Source organism: Pongo pygmaeus, chromosome 4 (genome assembly GCF_028885625.2).
Source record: "Pongo pygmaeus isolate AG05252 chromosome 4, NHGRI_mPonPyg2-v2.0_pri, whole genome shotgun sequence".
Classification (NCBI taxonomy): Eukaryota; Metazoa; Chordata; class Mammalia; order Primates; family Hominidae; genus Pongo; species Pongo pygmaeus.
In genome coordinates this window covers 75,382,716-75,397,562 of record NC_072377.2, presented here as the reverse complement: position 1 = coordinate 75,397,562, position 14,847 = coordinate 75,382,716, and positions in this window count along the sequence as shown.

Here is a 14,847-nt window from a genome sequence, read left to right as displayed (position 1 = left end):
TAGACACAGAGCCTGAAATGACTAGAAAAAATAAATCTGCAGGGTTGCTGACCAAGGAGTGAACCAAAAGCCCCAGGAATTTGGTCTTATTCCTCTGGAAGGACAAGCAGGGTGGTTTTGAAAACAGGGAAGTCATTGGCCGGGCTGGTTCCTCCCTGCTTTACTCAGGGATATATATTTACTTATTTAAAAGTATTAAGCCCCTTCTGCTTGGCAGGTAATGTGAAAAGCACTTTACCAGCAGTTCTTTATTTAATCTCAACAACAACCCATACAACTGGTATCATTTTTATTTCCATTTAACAGATAGAAAACAGAGAGAACTTTACATAACTTGCCGAAGATCTTACAGCAAGTAAATGGTAGAGGCAGGATTCAAGTTTATGCATCCTGATTCCTCTTAACCACATAAGAAAGTATCTCTGAGAGACCCAGGACTTGGGATTTTCATCGGCACTGCTGAAAACACAGCCACTCCTCATATTTGTAGGATGAATGAAATGGGATAATTTTCCCTAAATAAAAAAGGTGCACTCCATAGCCCTTCGAATGTGTGTGTGTGGTGGGGGAGGAGGAGATGCAGTAGCATCTGGCCCCGAATTTTAGTCCTTCTTGAACAGCATATACCCAATGTAAATTCTTTCCCCTGAGTCTTCACACACTTGATCCAGTTACTGAACCGTAGTCCTCATCCCCAGCCCATTTTTTAGGACCTTGTCCTTAATTTTCTCATATCACTCATGCCTGATGACTGATTTCTCACGGTTATTTGCAAAAGCACAAATACAAATGCTATTAACTGGTAATAAAACTAGCCAGCCATTTCTAAAACTCAGTGCTGTTGACTGCTTAGTGGTCTTTGGGGACACTGGGTTTGCCAGATCCCACTAAAGCAAACATTGCTTTCGATACAAACATGCCAAGGGTGGCAAATGCCACCTATGAAGTGATTTGAGACTAGGACAAGGCAGTACACAGTTAGGTATGGGGTGGCAGGGTACGGGTAGTGAGTCCTACTCATGCTCAGAAATAGAAATGGTTGGCATGGTGGGAGCAGTCAGAGGGGAAGCCACTGCTCCTGCCACTCACTGCCCCTGCTCTCCTTATACCTTGCCTGACCTCAGTATCTGATGTGTAAAATGACAGAGCTCAGTTGATAACAAATCCCTTTTGAGCACTGACCATAATTCAGGCACTTTGTGGTCCTGGTGTTACAGTGTTGAACAAGATGATGATTTTGTCCTAATGGATTTTATAGTGTGGTGGGGAAGAAGGGGAAGGCAGACGATAAACAGATAAATAGATACGTTATATGGTAGGTAGTGATACAGGCTACAAAAGGGTAAAAGGATCGTGAGTTGCAGTGGGGATGCCAGAAAGGGAGGCTAGGGGGATCTCTTTGATGAAATAACATTAGAGTAGGGGTGTGGATGAAGTGAGGGAGCAACCCAAACTCAAAGCTGTGGGAAGAGCATTCCTGGAAGAAGGAGCAGGGAGGAAAAGGCCCTGAGATAGGAACGACGCAATGTGTCCAATGAGCAGCAAGGAGACCAATGTGGCTGGGTCACCAGGAGAGTTGGGGAGTGGCGGGAAATGAGGAGCACCCAGGAGCCAGACCATGGAGGGCCTGGCAGGCCATGGGAAGGAGCTCAGTTAGGAAGCCCCTGAAGGCTCTAGAGTGTGTGCCAGGCAGGGTGTGGTGGCTCATGCCTGTAATCCCAGCACATTGGGAGGCCGAGGCTGGCGGATCGCTTGAGCTCAGTTTGAGACCAGCCCGGGCAACATGGCAAAACCTCATCTCTACAAAAAATACAAAAAAAAAAAAAAATAGCTGGGCATGGTGGTAAGTGCCTGTAGTCCCAGCTACTTGGGGGGCTGAGGTGGGAGAATCACTTTAGCCCAGGAGGCTGAGGCTGCAGTGAAATGAGATTGCACAACTGCACTCCAGCCTGGGTGACAAAGTGAGAATGTGTCTTAAAAAAATAAATAAAGTGTGTGTGCCAGAGTATCTCTAACCCTCTCCAAATCTAAGCCTTGAGACTTGAGCAGGACCATCCTAAATAAGTAGGACCTAGACTGGAGGAATACAAATGCCGAGTATACACATTTAAGATGGTATGGGCTCCTTTGCAGTTAGAGAGTCACTTAATTAGGGAGGTAACCAAAGCAAGCAGAAAAAATACCAGAGTTAGAGGTTCAGAGACCAAAGAGAGTCCCAAGCATTTCATGAGCAAATTGGGAAATATGTGGTGCAACTGACCTCTTCAGGCAGCCAGTCCCTTATGCTGTCTGTCTTCTGGCCCAAGACTGTCAATATGGTGCCCTGTTAGGGCCATGCAAGGCCCTGTCCTCCTAAATACCAACCTGCCATTTGAAACTTATTCCTCCTTGTTTCATTGCCACTGTTATCTGTACTGTAGATTACAGGTAGTTGCTAATGTAAAATAAATCCAAGCTAACTTGGTACTTCCCAAATTTCCTAGAAGTCTACCAAGGTAGAAGAGAGAAAATTGTGGCCCCAGAGCATCTGGAAGTTGTAAGGTAAGAAGCAGTCTGTTGCAAGCAGGAAACTTAATTGAAGATTCACATTTTGTCGTAAAATTCATGTGAATGTTGCATTCTATTCCAGGTCTATTTGTAAGAACTTAACAGCAATGTTTTATATTACTCAATGACCAAATATGACCCACCAAGAAAATATGTCACATACATTATCCTGTGCTTTGCCACACACCTGGCACACTCTACTGTGTCCATATGACTGGAAAAACGCAACTTTTTCTAGTTGAAAAGCACTAAGTTGATAACTAAACTTAACCCAATTAAAGCACTCTTCTCTCCAGAAAGATCTTAAGTCATTGCTAATATTTAGGATTTCAAAGATCATGGCTCACCATTGGAAGGAATATATGAGGCAGAGGGCTCCTAAAGCAGATCTGGGTGTCTTCTTAAATAAAGACCCTAATGCCAGGCCTGATTCCACAGTTGTTTATCTTAGGAAAGCCCAAGCCATTTCAACTATGGGTTGAGTTGCCAATACAAAATGGAAATATTCTGCATCTTAGCCATCTCTGAACATCAGCAGGCATCAATGAGAATAGCGTGCACAATATGGCAGCTTCATAGCCTTACATAAGTGTGAGTACATTCCTTCAGTGTCACATGCCTTAGAAAGTAATGTTGTTGCAGTGAATATGAAAAGCATTCACAAACTGACGTTTCTGTTTACCTAAGTGGTAGTTAACAGCATCTCTGAGTGGCAATATTTCTCGTATTGTTTAATATCTGACAATATCTTGGCTCATGTTCTAGTGGATTTGATATAAGAAGGTTACTTGTACATACACAGTTGTCTGTAGAGATAGAAGAATGTACTTATTTGGGGGGAAAAAGGAAATTAGAAGGATATATGCATTATGATACATGCATCAATATCACTGTGACTATACAATGCTGTATTTTGAGGGACTTACTCTAAATACCATCCTTTCTTCCACCACATAATGCACATAATCACAGGCTTTCTGGCTCCTAGAAAAGGAAAGAATGCCATGTTGAATGCTGTGGATACTAGGGGATTAAGCAGGCTGCTGCTGCCATACAGTGGGGACTGTTGAAATGGCAGCCATGGGAAGTGTCACCTGCTTCCAGTCAAAGAGAAAATGTAAAATATTTACTGTCTATGCAATTCCTATTTTCAGTTATCTCAAATTAACAACAATTATAATACATAGCACACACAGAATGCTTTATATAATTGCAAGTGCATTGTGCAGCACAAAATGTACTGAAGATATGGTAAATATATAATTTCATTCTGTCATTTTACCTTATTAAATATCTAGTTTTTCTTGTATTTACAGTAAGATTACTTTTTAAAATTCAGGTCTGATATGTGTTTTTATACTTAATTTTTAAAATAGCATACTAAGTCCAAAGTAAGTAGCATTTTTGCTTTAGGGGGCAAAAATATCTCAGTCTGTGATGACAATTTTTTTTCTATGAGAGCTTCCCTTTTTGTTTAAGCTAAGCATTGTTTTTAGGTAGAATATTCCTACCCCCAAAATTTAAGAATTCTTATAAAATAAACAGAAGTCTTTGTTTAACTTATAAGTTAGTTCTTAAACTGGATATTAAAAGAATACTCTAATGGGGTTGCTTCCCAAATTGATAGAGGCAGATGCAGGGATGGGTTATTTGGGCAGCTTTCCAGGGCACCAATCAACCAGGAGAACTGAAACATCAAGGAAAGCACAATGAAATGAATTTATGAAATCTCTATTTCAGACAGACTATTATATCTAATCTGAAGAAACATTTGTGATAAGCTTTTTGCATTTGGGAGGAAAACCCCCAAGTAGGAAGATAAAACTGACTGTAAGAAGAGTTTGAAACACTTAGCCAACTAGGAATAGAGGGGAAATTTCCTTTTTTTATTTTATAATTTCAACTTTTATTTTAGATTCAGGGGGTACATGTGCAGATTTGTTACATGGGTATGTTGTGACCCTGGGTTGGGGTACGAATGATTCCATCATCCAGGTACTCAGCAAAGACCCAATAGGCAGTTTTTCAGCCCTTGTCACCCTCCCTCTCTCCCTTCCCCATAAGGGAACTTTCTTAATCTGATAAAGGGTCTTTACCAAAAATCATCAGCAATTATCATATTAAATGGTTAAATATTAAGGGCAATGCAGTAATAGCTTGTAATAGTGAAAAATTTGGAAAACTTTAATATCCATCAATCAGAGTAGATAAATTGCGTGCGGTGTTATTGCACAATGGAATACTAAATAGCAGTTAAAATTAATTAGCCACTTGGATCTACATGGGTAGAGCTTGAAAATATGTTTAGAGAAAAGAGCCAGTTACAGAGTATTGAGTGAAGCGTAAGTAATTCATGTAAACTTCAAAAACACACAGCAGCATTGCATATTGTTCACAGATTCATAAAAGTGTAAATGTATGGATGCTCAAATTCTTGACAGTGTTGCCGCTGGGGAAAGTGGAAAATATATATGCCTTCACTTTCATGTAATATTTTCCTTTTTTAAGAAATAAAAAGAAGAGGAAGAAGAAGAGGAAGAGGGAATATAGCAATTATGTCCAAATATTAAACACTTTTATAATTTTGTATGGTGGTGGTTACATAAGTGTTTTTCATATTATCCTTTCCTTTTTCCACTAAAAAGCAAAAGAGGCTGATCTGATTCACTGCAGAGTCTTTGCTATGCCAAGTATAATCTGCAAGTCTGGGGCCAGATTTAAACAAACCAAGGGCAGAATGATCAGCATTTCTTCTCAATAAATTTGATTAAACATCTCAAGAACACTGGTTTGAAGGTGCGTCAGATCATTTTTCTGCCCAGGACACCTCTATGTCTCCTCCAGTCCTTGAATTGACACATTCAGTCTTAAAACTTAATGTAGACATAACCATCAGTTTTTTTGGTGTGGAGCAGCCCTCTTGGTATCCTGAAACTCACAGTTAACAACTGAAAGAAATTTCTATGATAAACTTTTAGAGACAAAATAAAGAATAAAATTGCAGGCCAAATATTTTCAACTGAACAATATACAACATCTCCTTCTAGTTTCATACGAATACACACACACACACACACTCTCCTCCTGTGTAAGTAAAACAGATACCATGCGAATTTGAAAGGGAAGAAAAAGAACTTGTCATTTACCTTCTTTAGGCATATAACCATTTGTCTGAAATTCATTAAATCCAAAACTCTCACTCTGACTTCAATATCTGATCAAAGAAAAAGGAATAGGAAAAAAATCATTGAAAATCTTAACAGCAGCAAGAGAATGGGGCAAAATGGGATCTTCATCGATTTTTATTTTTGTTTGGATTGTCACTGTGCATTTTAGCAAATAGAAAAATGTCTATTTTTTGCTCTTGTTCTAATTCAATAGAGATACAACAACAAAAACAGTCTTATAGACTCCTGTCACTCCCCAACACAGCAGACATTAGGAACAGAAACTTGGCAAACACAAATAAAGGAAGTTTTAATATAATTTACTACCATAAACAGCATAAATGTGACCATGCATTAGAAGCTCCCTGGAGGGAATATTTCTTCAGAAATAAAAGAAAATATGATTTGGAAGAACTGTATTTTAGGTGATTATTTATCTGTGTAAGGAAGCTAAAGCTTGCTCTAAAATAAATTTTGCAGTCTGGACAGCAGTCTACAGAGAAATGAGTCTGTAATCTATTTGTTCCTTTTGCTTTCACAATAGAGCCACTCACAGTTGTGATGAGAATCATCCCAAATTATAAGGCATAAAAACTGGCATTGCCTCACATGTTATTAGTCTATTTGCAGATGGCACTACAATTTACAACTCAACCCCAGTACAAGAAAAGCTGATTCCACAGATACTCTGCCTGTGAGCAAAAAGGAGCTGTTAGAAATCACAGCAGAGCCACACTCTCTGTAAGCTTCGCAAAATGTACATTAAAGAAGTTCTTGAAAGTTATAGGAAATAACCCTACCTTCTTCAATCCATTGCAAATCTTTAGACCAAATGTGGATATAAACTAATAAATGTTTTTGTTACTCTCTAATGTAATCACAAACAATTAAGCATAATTATTTCATAGAGGGGGAACTAAAAAGGACCTAATATGTTGAACAACTAGCAAAATATATCCAGCAAAACTTTGCAAAACTTTACTTAATTAAGAGTCCTCCAACATAAAATTAAAAATATTGAGTATGGAGCTGCCAAATACTAAAATTGGCAACAGCAAAAAAGGCTATTGGCATATATTAGGAAATTCATCTCAAAGATTGAGGATTCCAATTCTTAGGGATTTTTTTTCTGATATTTTACTTATGAGATGCCCAAAGACTACAAGTTTAGTGTGAAAGCTAAAGTAACCAGTCAACTCCTTATATTTATATTTAATATTTGAACAGATGGAAATTCAAATTATCCTCACAAAACTGTTATCTTCAACTCAGCAAACAGCTACAGAGGACCTGCTGTTTTCACAGTGCTCAGAATGGTAACAAATATGTCTGGATAAATCTTACCACAATTTTATCATCTCCTCCAGAAAGCCTTCCCAGATGTACTCTTCTATCCTGACTGATTCATAAACTGGAGTTTATTTTATCATTATTTGAAAATATATGCTCATCACAAGAAATTTGAAAAATACAGAGAAATAGAATAAGGAGGGAAAGCCATCCATAGTCTCACTAGGTAATTATTAAAATCTTTATGTTTCCTCACAATATTTTGCTGAGAATTTTTATATAATTGCAATTATGTAATATATCCAAGATTGTACAAGCCAACATTTCAAAGTAATTTACAACATCAGGCCGGGCGCAGTGGCTCGAGCCTGTAATCCCAGCACTTTGGGAGGCCGAGGTGGGCAGATCACCTGAAGTCATGAGTTCTAGAACAGCCTGGCCAACATGGCAAAAACCCCGTCTCTACTAAAAATACAAAAATTAGCTGGGTGTGGTGGCACACGCCTGTAATCCCAGCTACTTGGGAGGCTGAGGTGGGAGAGTCGCTTGAACCAGGGAGGCGGAGGTTGTAGTGAGCCAAGATCGCTCCACTGCACTCCAGCCTGGGTGAGAGAGTGCTCCTCCAACTAAAAAAAACAAAAAAACAAAAAGCAAAAAAAAAAAACGGAATATGCAACATCATAAACCAACTAGAGCTAACAAAACAATTTACCCATCAACAGCAAATAATTTCAAATGCGCATGAAAAATTCTCCAGAATACACCATATGTTAAGCCATAAGATGAGCCTCAATAAATTTACAAGATTAAAAATAGACGGAATATGTTACCGAATCACAGTGAAATGAAATTAGAAATAATGACTGAAAGAAACTTGGGAAATATACAACTATGAAAATTAAAGAACACACTTTTTTTTTTTAACTTTTAGGTTCTGGGGTACGTGTGCAGGTTTGTTATATAGGGGGTTCTGGGGTACATGTGGGGGTTTTTTATACAGCTTATTTCGCCACCAAGGTACTGAGCCTAGTACCCAACAGTTATTTTTTCTGATCCCCTCCCTCCTCCCATCCTCCGCCCTCAAGTAGGCCCCAGTGTCTATTGTTCCCCTCCTTGTGTCCATGAGTTCTCATCATTTAGCTCCCACTTGTAAATGAGAACATGCAGTATTTGGTTTTCTGTTCCTGCATTAGTTTGCTAAGGATAATGGCCTCCAGCTCCAACCATATTCCCACAATAGACATGATCTCATTCTTTTTTATAGCTGTATGGTATTCCATGGTGTGTATGTACCATGTTTTATTTGTCCAATCTGCCATTGATGGGCACTTAGGTTGATTTCATGTCTTTGCTATTGTGAATAATGCTGCATTGAACATATGCATGCATGTGTCTTTGTGGCAGGGTGATTTATATTCCTTTGGGTATATACCCAGTAATGGGATTGCTGGGTTAGATGGTAGCTCTGTTTTTAGCTCTTTGAGGACTCACACACTGCTTTCCACAATTTGAACTAATTTACACTCCCATCAACAGTGTATAAGCGTCCCCTTTTCTCTGCAACCTCGCCAGCATCTGTTATTTTTTTTACTTTTTAATAATAGCCATTCTGACTGGTGTGAGATGGTGTCTCATTGTGGTTTCGATTTGCATTTCTCCAATGATCAGTGATGTTGAGCTTTTTCTCATATGCTTGTTGGCCGCATGTATGTCTTCTTTTGAAAAATGTCTGTTCATGTCCTTTACCTACTTTTTAATGGGGTTGTTCGTTTGTTGTAAATTTGTTTAAGTTCTTTATAGATGCTGGATATTAGACTTTTGCCAGAGGCATAGTTTGCAGATATTTTCTCCCATTCTGTAGGTCATTTACTCTGTTGACAGTTTCTTTTGCTGTACGGAAGCTCTAAGTTTAGTTAGATCCCATTTGTCATTTTTTGCTTTTGTTGCAATTGCTTTTGGCATTTTGTCATGGCTTCCCTTCACCTTCCATCATGATTGTAAGCTTCCTGAGCACCTCAGCAGAAACGGATGCCAGCACTAGCTTCATGTACAGCCCACAGAACTGCAAGCCAAACAAACCTCTTTTCTTTATAAATTACCCAATCTCAAGTATTACTTTATACAATGCAAAATAGACTAACACAATATAAACGCAAAAATACTCAGGAAAATGCTAACAAACTGACTCCAGCAACACACAAAAAGATTATACACCATGACCAACTGGAGTTTATCACAAGAATGCAACATTGGTTTAACATCTGATAATCAATCAATGTAATACACAATATTGATAGAATAAAGAACAAACCCCATATGATTACTTCAATAGATACAGAAAACAAAATTGATGAAATCCAACACCCTTTCATGATAAAAGCATTCAACAAAGTAGAAATAGAAGGGAACTTTCTCAGTCCAATAAAGAGCATATTTTTAAAAATCTACAGTTAACATAATACTTAATAGGGAAAGACTGAATGCTTTCCCCCACCATTAAAAACAAGAAAAATATTCACTTTTACCACTCTATTCAATGTTGTACTGAACACAAATTTGCCTGGGCAAGAGAAATAGATAATATCCAATTGTAAGGAAGAAGTAGAACCATCTCTGCTCAGAGATAACATGATCTTGTATATAGAAAATCCTAAGGAATGCAAAAAAACTATAAAAACTAATTAAAGTGTTCAGCAAGTTTCAAAACACAAGATCAATATACAAAAAGCAGCTATATTTCTATACACTAGCAATGAACAACATGAAACTGCAATTAAGAAAACGGTTTTAGTTACAATAGCATCAAAAAGAATAAAATACTTAGGAATAAATTTAACAAAAGAAGTGCAAGACTTGTATACTGAAATTTAAGTTCTAAATAAATAGACATCCCCTGTTTATGGACTGGAAGGCTTAATATTGTTAAGATGGCAATACTTCCCAAATTGTTCTACAGATTCAATGTAATCTCTATAAAAATTTACCTGGTTTCTTTGCAGAAATTGGCAAGCTGATCCTAAAATTTATATAGAGCTGCATGGGACCCAGAATAGAAAAAAAAAAAATCTTTAAAAAGAAGAACAAAATTGAGAGGATTCACACTTCCCACTTACAACACTTACTACTAAGCAACAGTAATAAAGTGTGGTGCAGTCATAAAGACAGACAAACAGATCAATAGAATTGAGAGTGCAGAAATAGGCCTGGATGCCTATCATCAACTGATTTTCAACAAGACACTTAAATATGGACAGAATAGTTTTTTTAAAATAAATGGTGCTGGGACAACAGAATATCTACATGCCAAAAATAAAGTTTGACCTCTACTTCACACCATATATAAAAGTTAACTCAGAAACAGTGACGTGTACCTGTAGTCCCTGCTACTCAGGAGGCTGAGAGGCAGGAGGATCCCTGATCTCAAGCTCAGGAGCTTGAGACCAGCCTGGACAACATAGCAAGACCCCATCTCAAAAAGACAAAAATGAACTCAGGATCATAGGCCTACATGTAAAAGCTAAAACTGTAAAATTCTTAGAAGAAAGAATTTTACAGGACTAAATCTTCATGACCTTGGATTAGGCAATAGTTTCTTAGATAAAACACAAAGCACGAAAAGAAAAAAATAGATAAATTGGGCTTACATCAAAATTTAAAATTTCTGTGTTTCAAATGATACTGTCAAGAAAATGAAAAGAGAACTCACAGAATGGGAGAAAATATTTGCAAATCTTATAGCTGCCAAAGGACTTCTATACAGAGCAAAGGACTCTTACAACTCAACAATAAGAAGAAGACAAAGAGCTCAACTATTTTAAATGGGCAAAGAATTTGAAAAGACCATTATTTGGAGAAGAAATACAAATAACCAAAATAATATTTAAAATGTTCAACAGCATGTCATTGGGAAAAAGAAAATCAAAACCATTTCATACCCATCAGGATAACCACAATTAAAAAAACAGAAAATAACAAGTGTTGGCAAGGATATGAAGACATTTTAACCCTCATACTTTCTTTGTGGTATTACAAAATGGCACAGCTGATTTGGAAAACAATGTGATGGTTTCCAAAAACTGTTAAACATGGAGCTAACAGTTCCATGTTTAACATGATCCAGCAATTTCACTCCTAGGTATATACAAAAAAAATTTAAAACATGTGTCCACACAAAAACTTGTCCACAAATGTTCATAGCAGCCATATTCAAAATAGACAAAAAATGGAAACAATTTAAATGTCAATCAACTGATGAATGGATAAACAAAATGTAATATGCCACTATGATAGAATATTATTTGTCTATAAAAGGAATGAAATGGCCGGGCGCGGTGACTCACGCCTGTAATCCCAGCACTTTAGGAGGCCACAGCAGGTGGATCAAGAGGTTAGGAGTTCAAGACCAGACTGACCAACATGCTGAAACCCCATCTCTACTAAAAATACAAAAAAAAGTTATCCAGGTGAGGTGGCGGGCACCTGTAATCCCAGCTACTCAGGAGGCTAAGGCAGGAGAATCGCTTGAACCCGGGAGGCGGAGGTTGCAGTGACCAGAGATTGAGCCACTGCACTCCGGCCTGGGCGACAGAGGGAGACTCCATTTCAAAAAAAAAAAAAAAAAATGGGAATGAAATAGTGACACATGCTACCACGTGAATAAACCTTGAAAACATTATGCTAAGTCAAAGAAGCTAGACACAAAAGGCAACATATTGTAGGATCATTTATATGAAGTTCCAGAATAGGCAAATCCATACCCACAGAAGTAGATGCCCAGGTCTGCATGGGTGGAAGGGCAGAGAATGAAGAATGACTGCTAATGGGTGCAGGATTTCTCTTTGGGGTGATGAAACTGTTCTGTAATTAGATAGTCGTGATGGTTGCAGGTTGCACAATTCCAAGTATAGTAAAAATCACCAAACTGCACGCATGTAAAGGGTGGATTGTATGGTATATAAATGATCAAGTAGAGAACAATTAATATATGGCAATTTTTAAGCAGAGTGGAACTGTCACAAATCATAGAAACTGATGTGCAAAGGAATTTGTCATCACTTCTGTCCCTGGGTCATGTATTTATCTTTCTCAATTTAAAAAAATACTGAAGTCATTTCATTCAAGATAAATTATCTTTATTATCTACTCTATCAGATTTCTTTCAAACTGAAAAAACAATACATGCTTGTACTGCCGCTTATTTTCCAAGAAAAAAAAATCCTGAGTATCAAAGAAAAACCCAACATTTGCCTTTCCCGTGACTCTCACTCCTGCTATTATCCCTTCCTGAAAACAAGAAATGTTAATTTAGTGTGCACATTTTTCTACGTTCATATGAATGCACACAGCTGAAAATATTCACACCAATAAAAGGCTTTTCTGATTTTACAAAAAATACAATCATTTATATACATTTCTCTGCTGGTGGCCTTTGCTGGTGGCCTTTCCTATCGGTCACTGCATATAAATCTAACTCCTCCTTTATTAGTAGCTATGTAATATTCCAGAAATCTGGACATGCCACAGTTTACTCAACCACTCCCTATTGATGGCATTCAAGTTGTTTTACTTTGCTTTGTCACATTCAATGTGTATCTTTATACATATCCTTATAAGCTAATTCTTTTATTTTTGTAGAATAAAATCCTTCAATATAAGTTTTAAAGACTCAGAAAATCATCATTTGGCTTGGCAATAAAAAAGTTCATTATGTTTCATTAAGCATCCTGCTTGGTGGAATCGGGGGAAAATGTATTTATTTCTCAGCACTGAATCATTACCCTGTGTATAGATTAGCTTTTGTTTGCAAATACATAAACAAAATACAAATTGCATATGTTCACCAAACAAAGCTTTAAATTCTAGCTGCACCAGGGAGCAAAGGATGTATGGTGAGAGACACATTTCCTGGTACAGGAAATGAGCAGCACGGCAAGGAAGCAGCTTGAGGAAGCACTGCTGGACCAAGCTTCACCTTTGCCTGCAAAATCCCCCTGAAAATAAACACTCCACAGGGGTCCTGAATGCAGGGTTACAGTTAGGTTTGGGATTAGGCTTAGGTGAGAACCACAAGTCCTTTCAGACCATGCTTGCCCTTATTTAGCTCTCTAGTTTGCTTCTCTTTGTTGGCTGGAGCAGTTTTTTCAAGAAGGTAGTGTGGATGGTGTGATTCCTGCGCCCATACACATCTAAGAATAACTTTCTATTGCCATCACACACAAAAGACAACTTTGCTTATTTTAAACTTTACTTGTCTCCCTCCAAATTCTGTAGATACTGAAGTTTTTTAAGCCTTCTAGCATACAGTGATTGTGAAGACAACCCAACTTTTGTTTATTTGCTGGTGTCATCAGAAGGTATTTAAAAATACTCCCATTCCAGCAGGTGTAGCTAAAAAGAGGAAAGAAAAAAAGAAGGTATTTTCAAACGTCCATAATTGTGTGCTCTGCTCCCTGCATTTTTCCCAGGAGTATGTGTAAAGGGGTGTCCATGTGTGTGTGTGTAGAATATAAATAAAGTAAATTAATAAATAAACTCTCTGGCCGGGCACGGTGGATCACACCTGTCATCCCAGCACTTTGGGAGGCCAAGGCAGGTGGATCATCTGTGGTCAAGAGTTTGAGACCAGCCTGGCCAACATGGCGAAACCCTGTCTCAACCAAAAATACAAAAATTAACCAGGCGCAGTGGCATACGTCTGTAATTCCAGCTACTTGGGAGGCTGAAGCATGAGAATTGCTTGAACCTGGGAGGCAGAGGTTGCAGTGAGCCAAGATCATGCTGCTGCACTCCAGCCTGGGCGACAGAGCAAGAGTGTCTTAAAAAAAAATAAAAATCTATCATTAAAATGGCCAACAGCTAAGCCGTCTGGTCTAATGCACTCACAGCTTATCCAAAGTAATAAAATAAGGAAGGAAGGTCATATGAAATATGCCCACAGCAACATGATTATATCAGTAATTGTGGGTCTTGAAGACCCAAACAGAAAGGCCACAGAAAATTAGCCTGATGTGATAATTTAGAGATCTGATTTTACTATTCTCTTGCTTTATGTTATTCAATGCCACCAGAAGTAGCCATCCTACCCTGTTGTTCCAGAATGTTTAAATTATTTTTTGCCATCAGCTACTCAGTTTTTCAGAGCACCACCTTCTGGCGCACATAGAGGGAACATAACAGTTGTTTTACACTGTTGGGATACTAACCTGCAATATGAAAGCGAATTTTCCCCCTTTTCCCCATTCTGGCCAGTTTCCCTGCTCCTCAAAAATCTACCTTTCTCTTAGGGTATCTTGCCAACTGGAGCAAAAATGGAAGTTATAAGCAGAATATAGGGGAACTTAGAACCTAGAAAAGGTAACCCAACAGGTTTGAAAAAGAAACAAGGGCCAATCCTAGAATTTGTAAGAAGTGATAAAAGACATTATGGCATTGCAACTAGGATGAATGAGCAGATGCAACTATATTCTGTCATTTTATTGCTCTGCTAAAGTTTCAATTCCAGAGACACTCCTGTCAGTCTCAGGTTGAATTCCCATTTCTTGGCAGGAAAGGACAAAATATCTTGACTTATGGTTCCATTGTAATGACTCAAGTAGAGAGGAGTCAGTTTCCCAAAATAGCATCAGAGTGCTTTTAGGAGAAAAAACTACTCAATAATTCCTGCAATTGACAGATAAATTATCTTTTCTAAATAGATTTATATGACTTTTTAAAAATCTGTATAATTCAAAATTTTTCTTTGAATATATGTAGCTGTGGATCTCTTCTGTTTTCATCTGAAATGCAGTGAGCCCCTGCAGCCTGCAAACTTAAGTTTTATTTCATCTTTTATGATTGCTTCTAT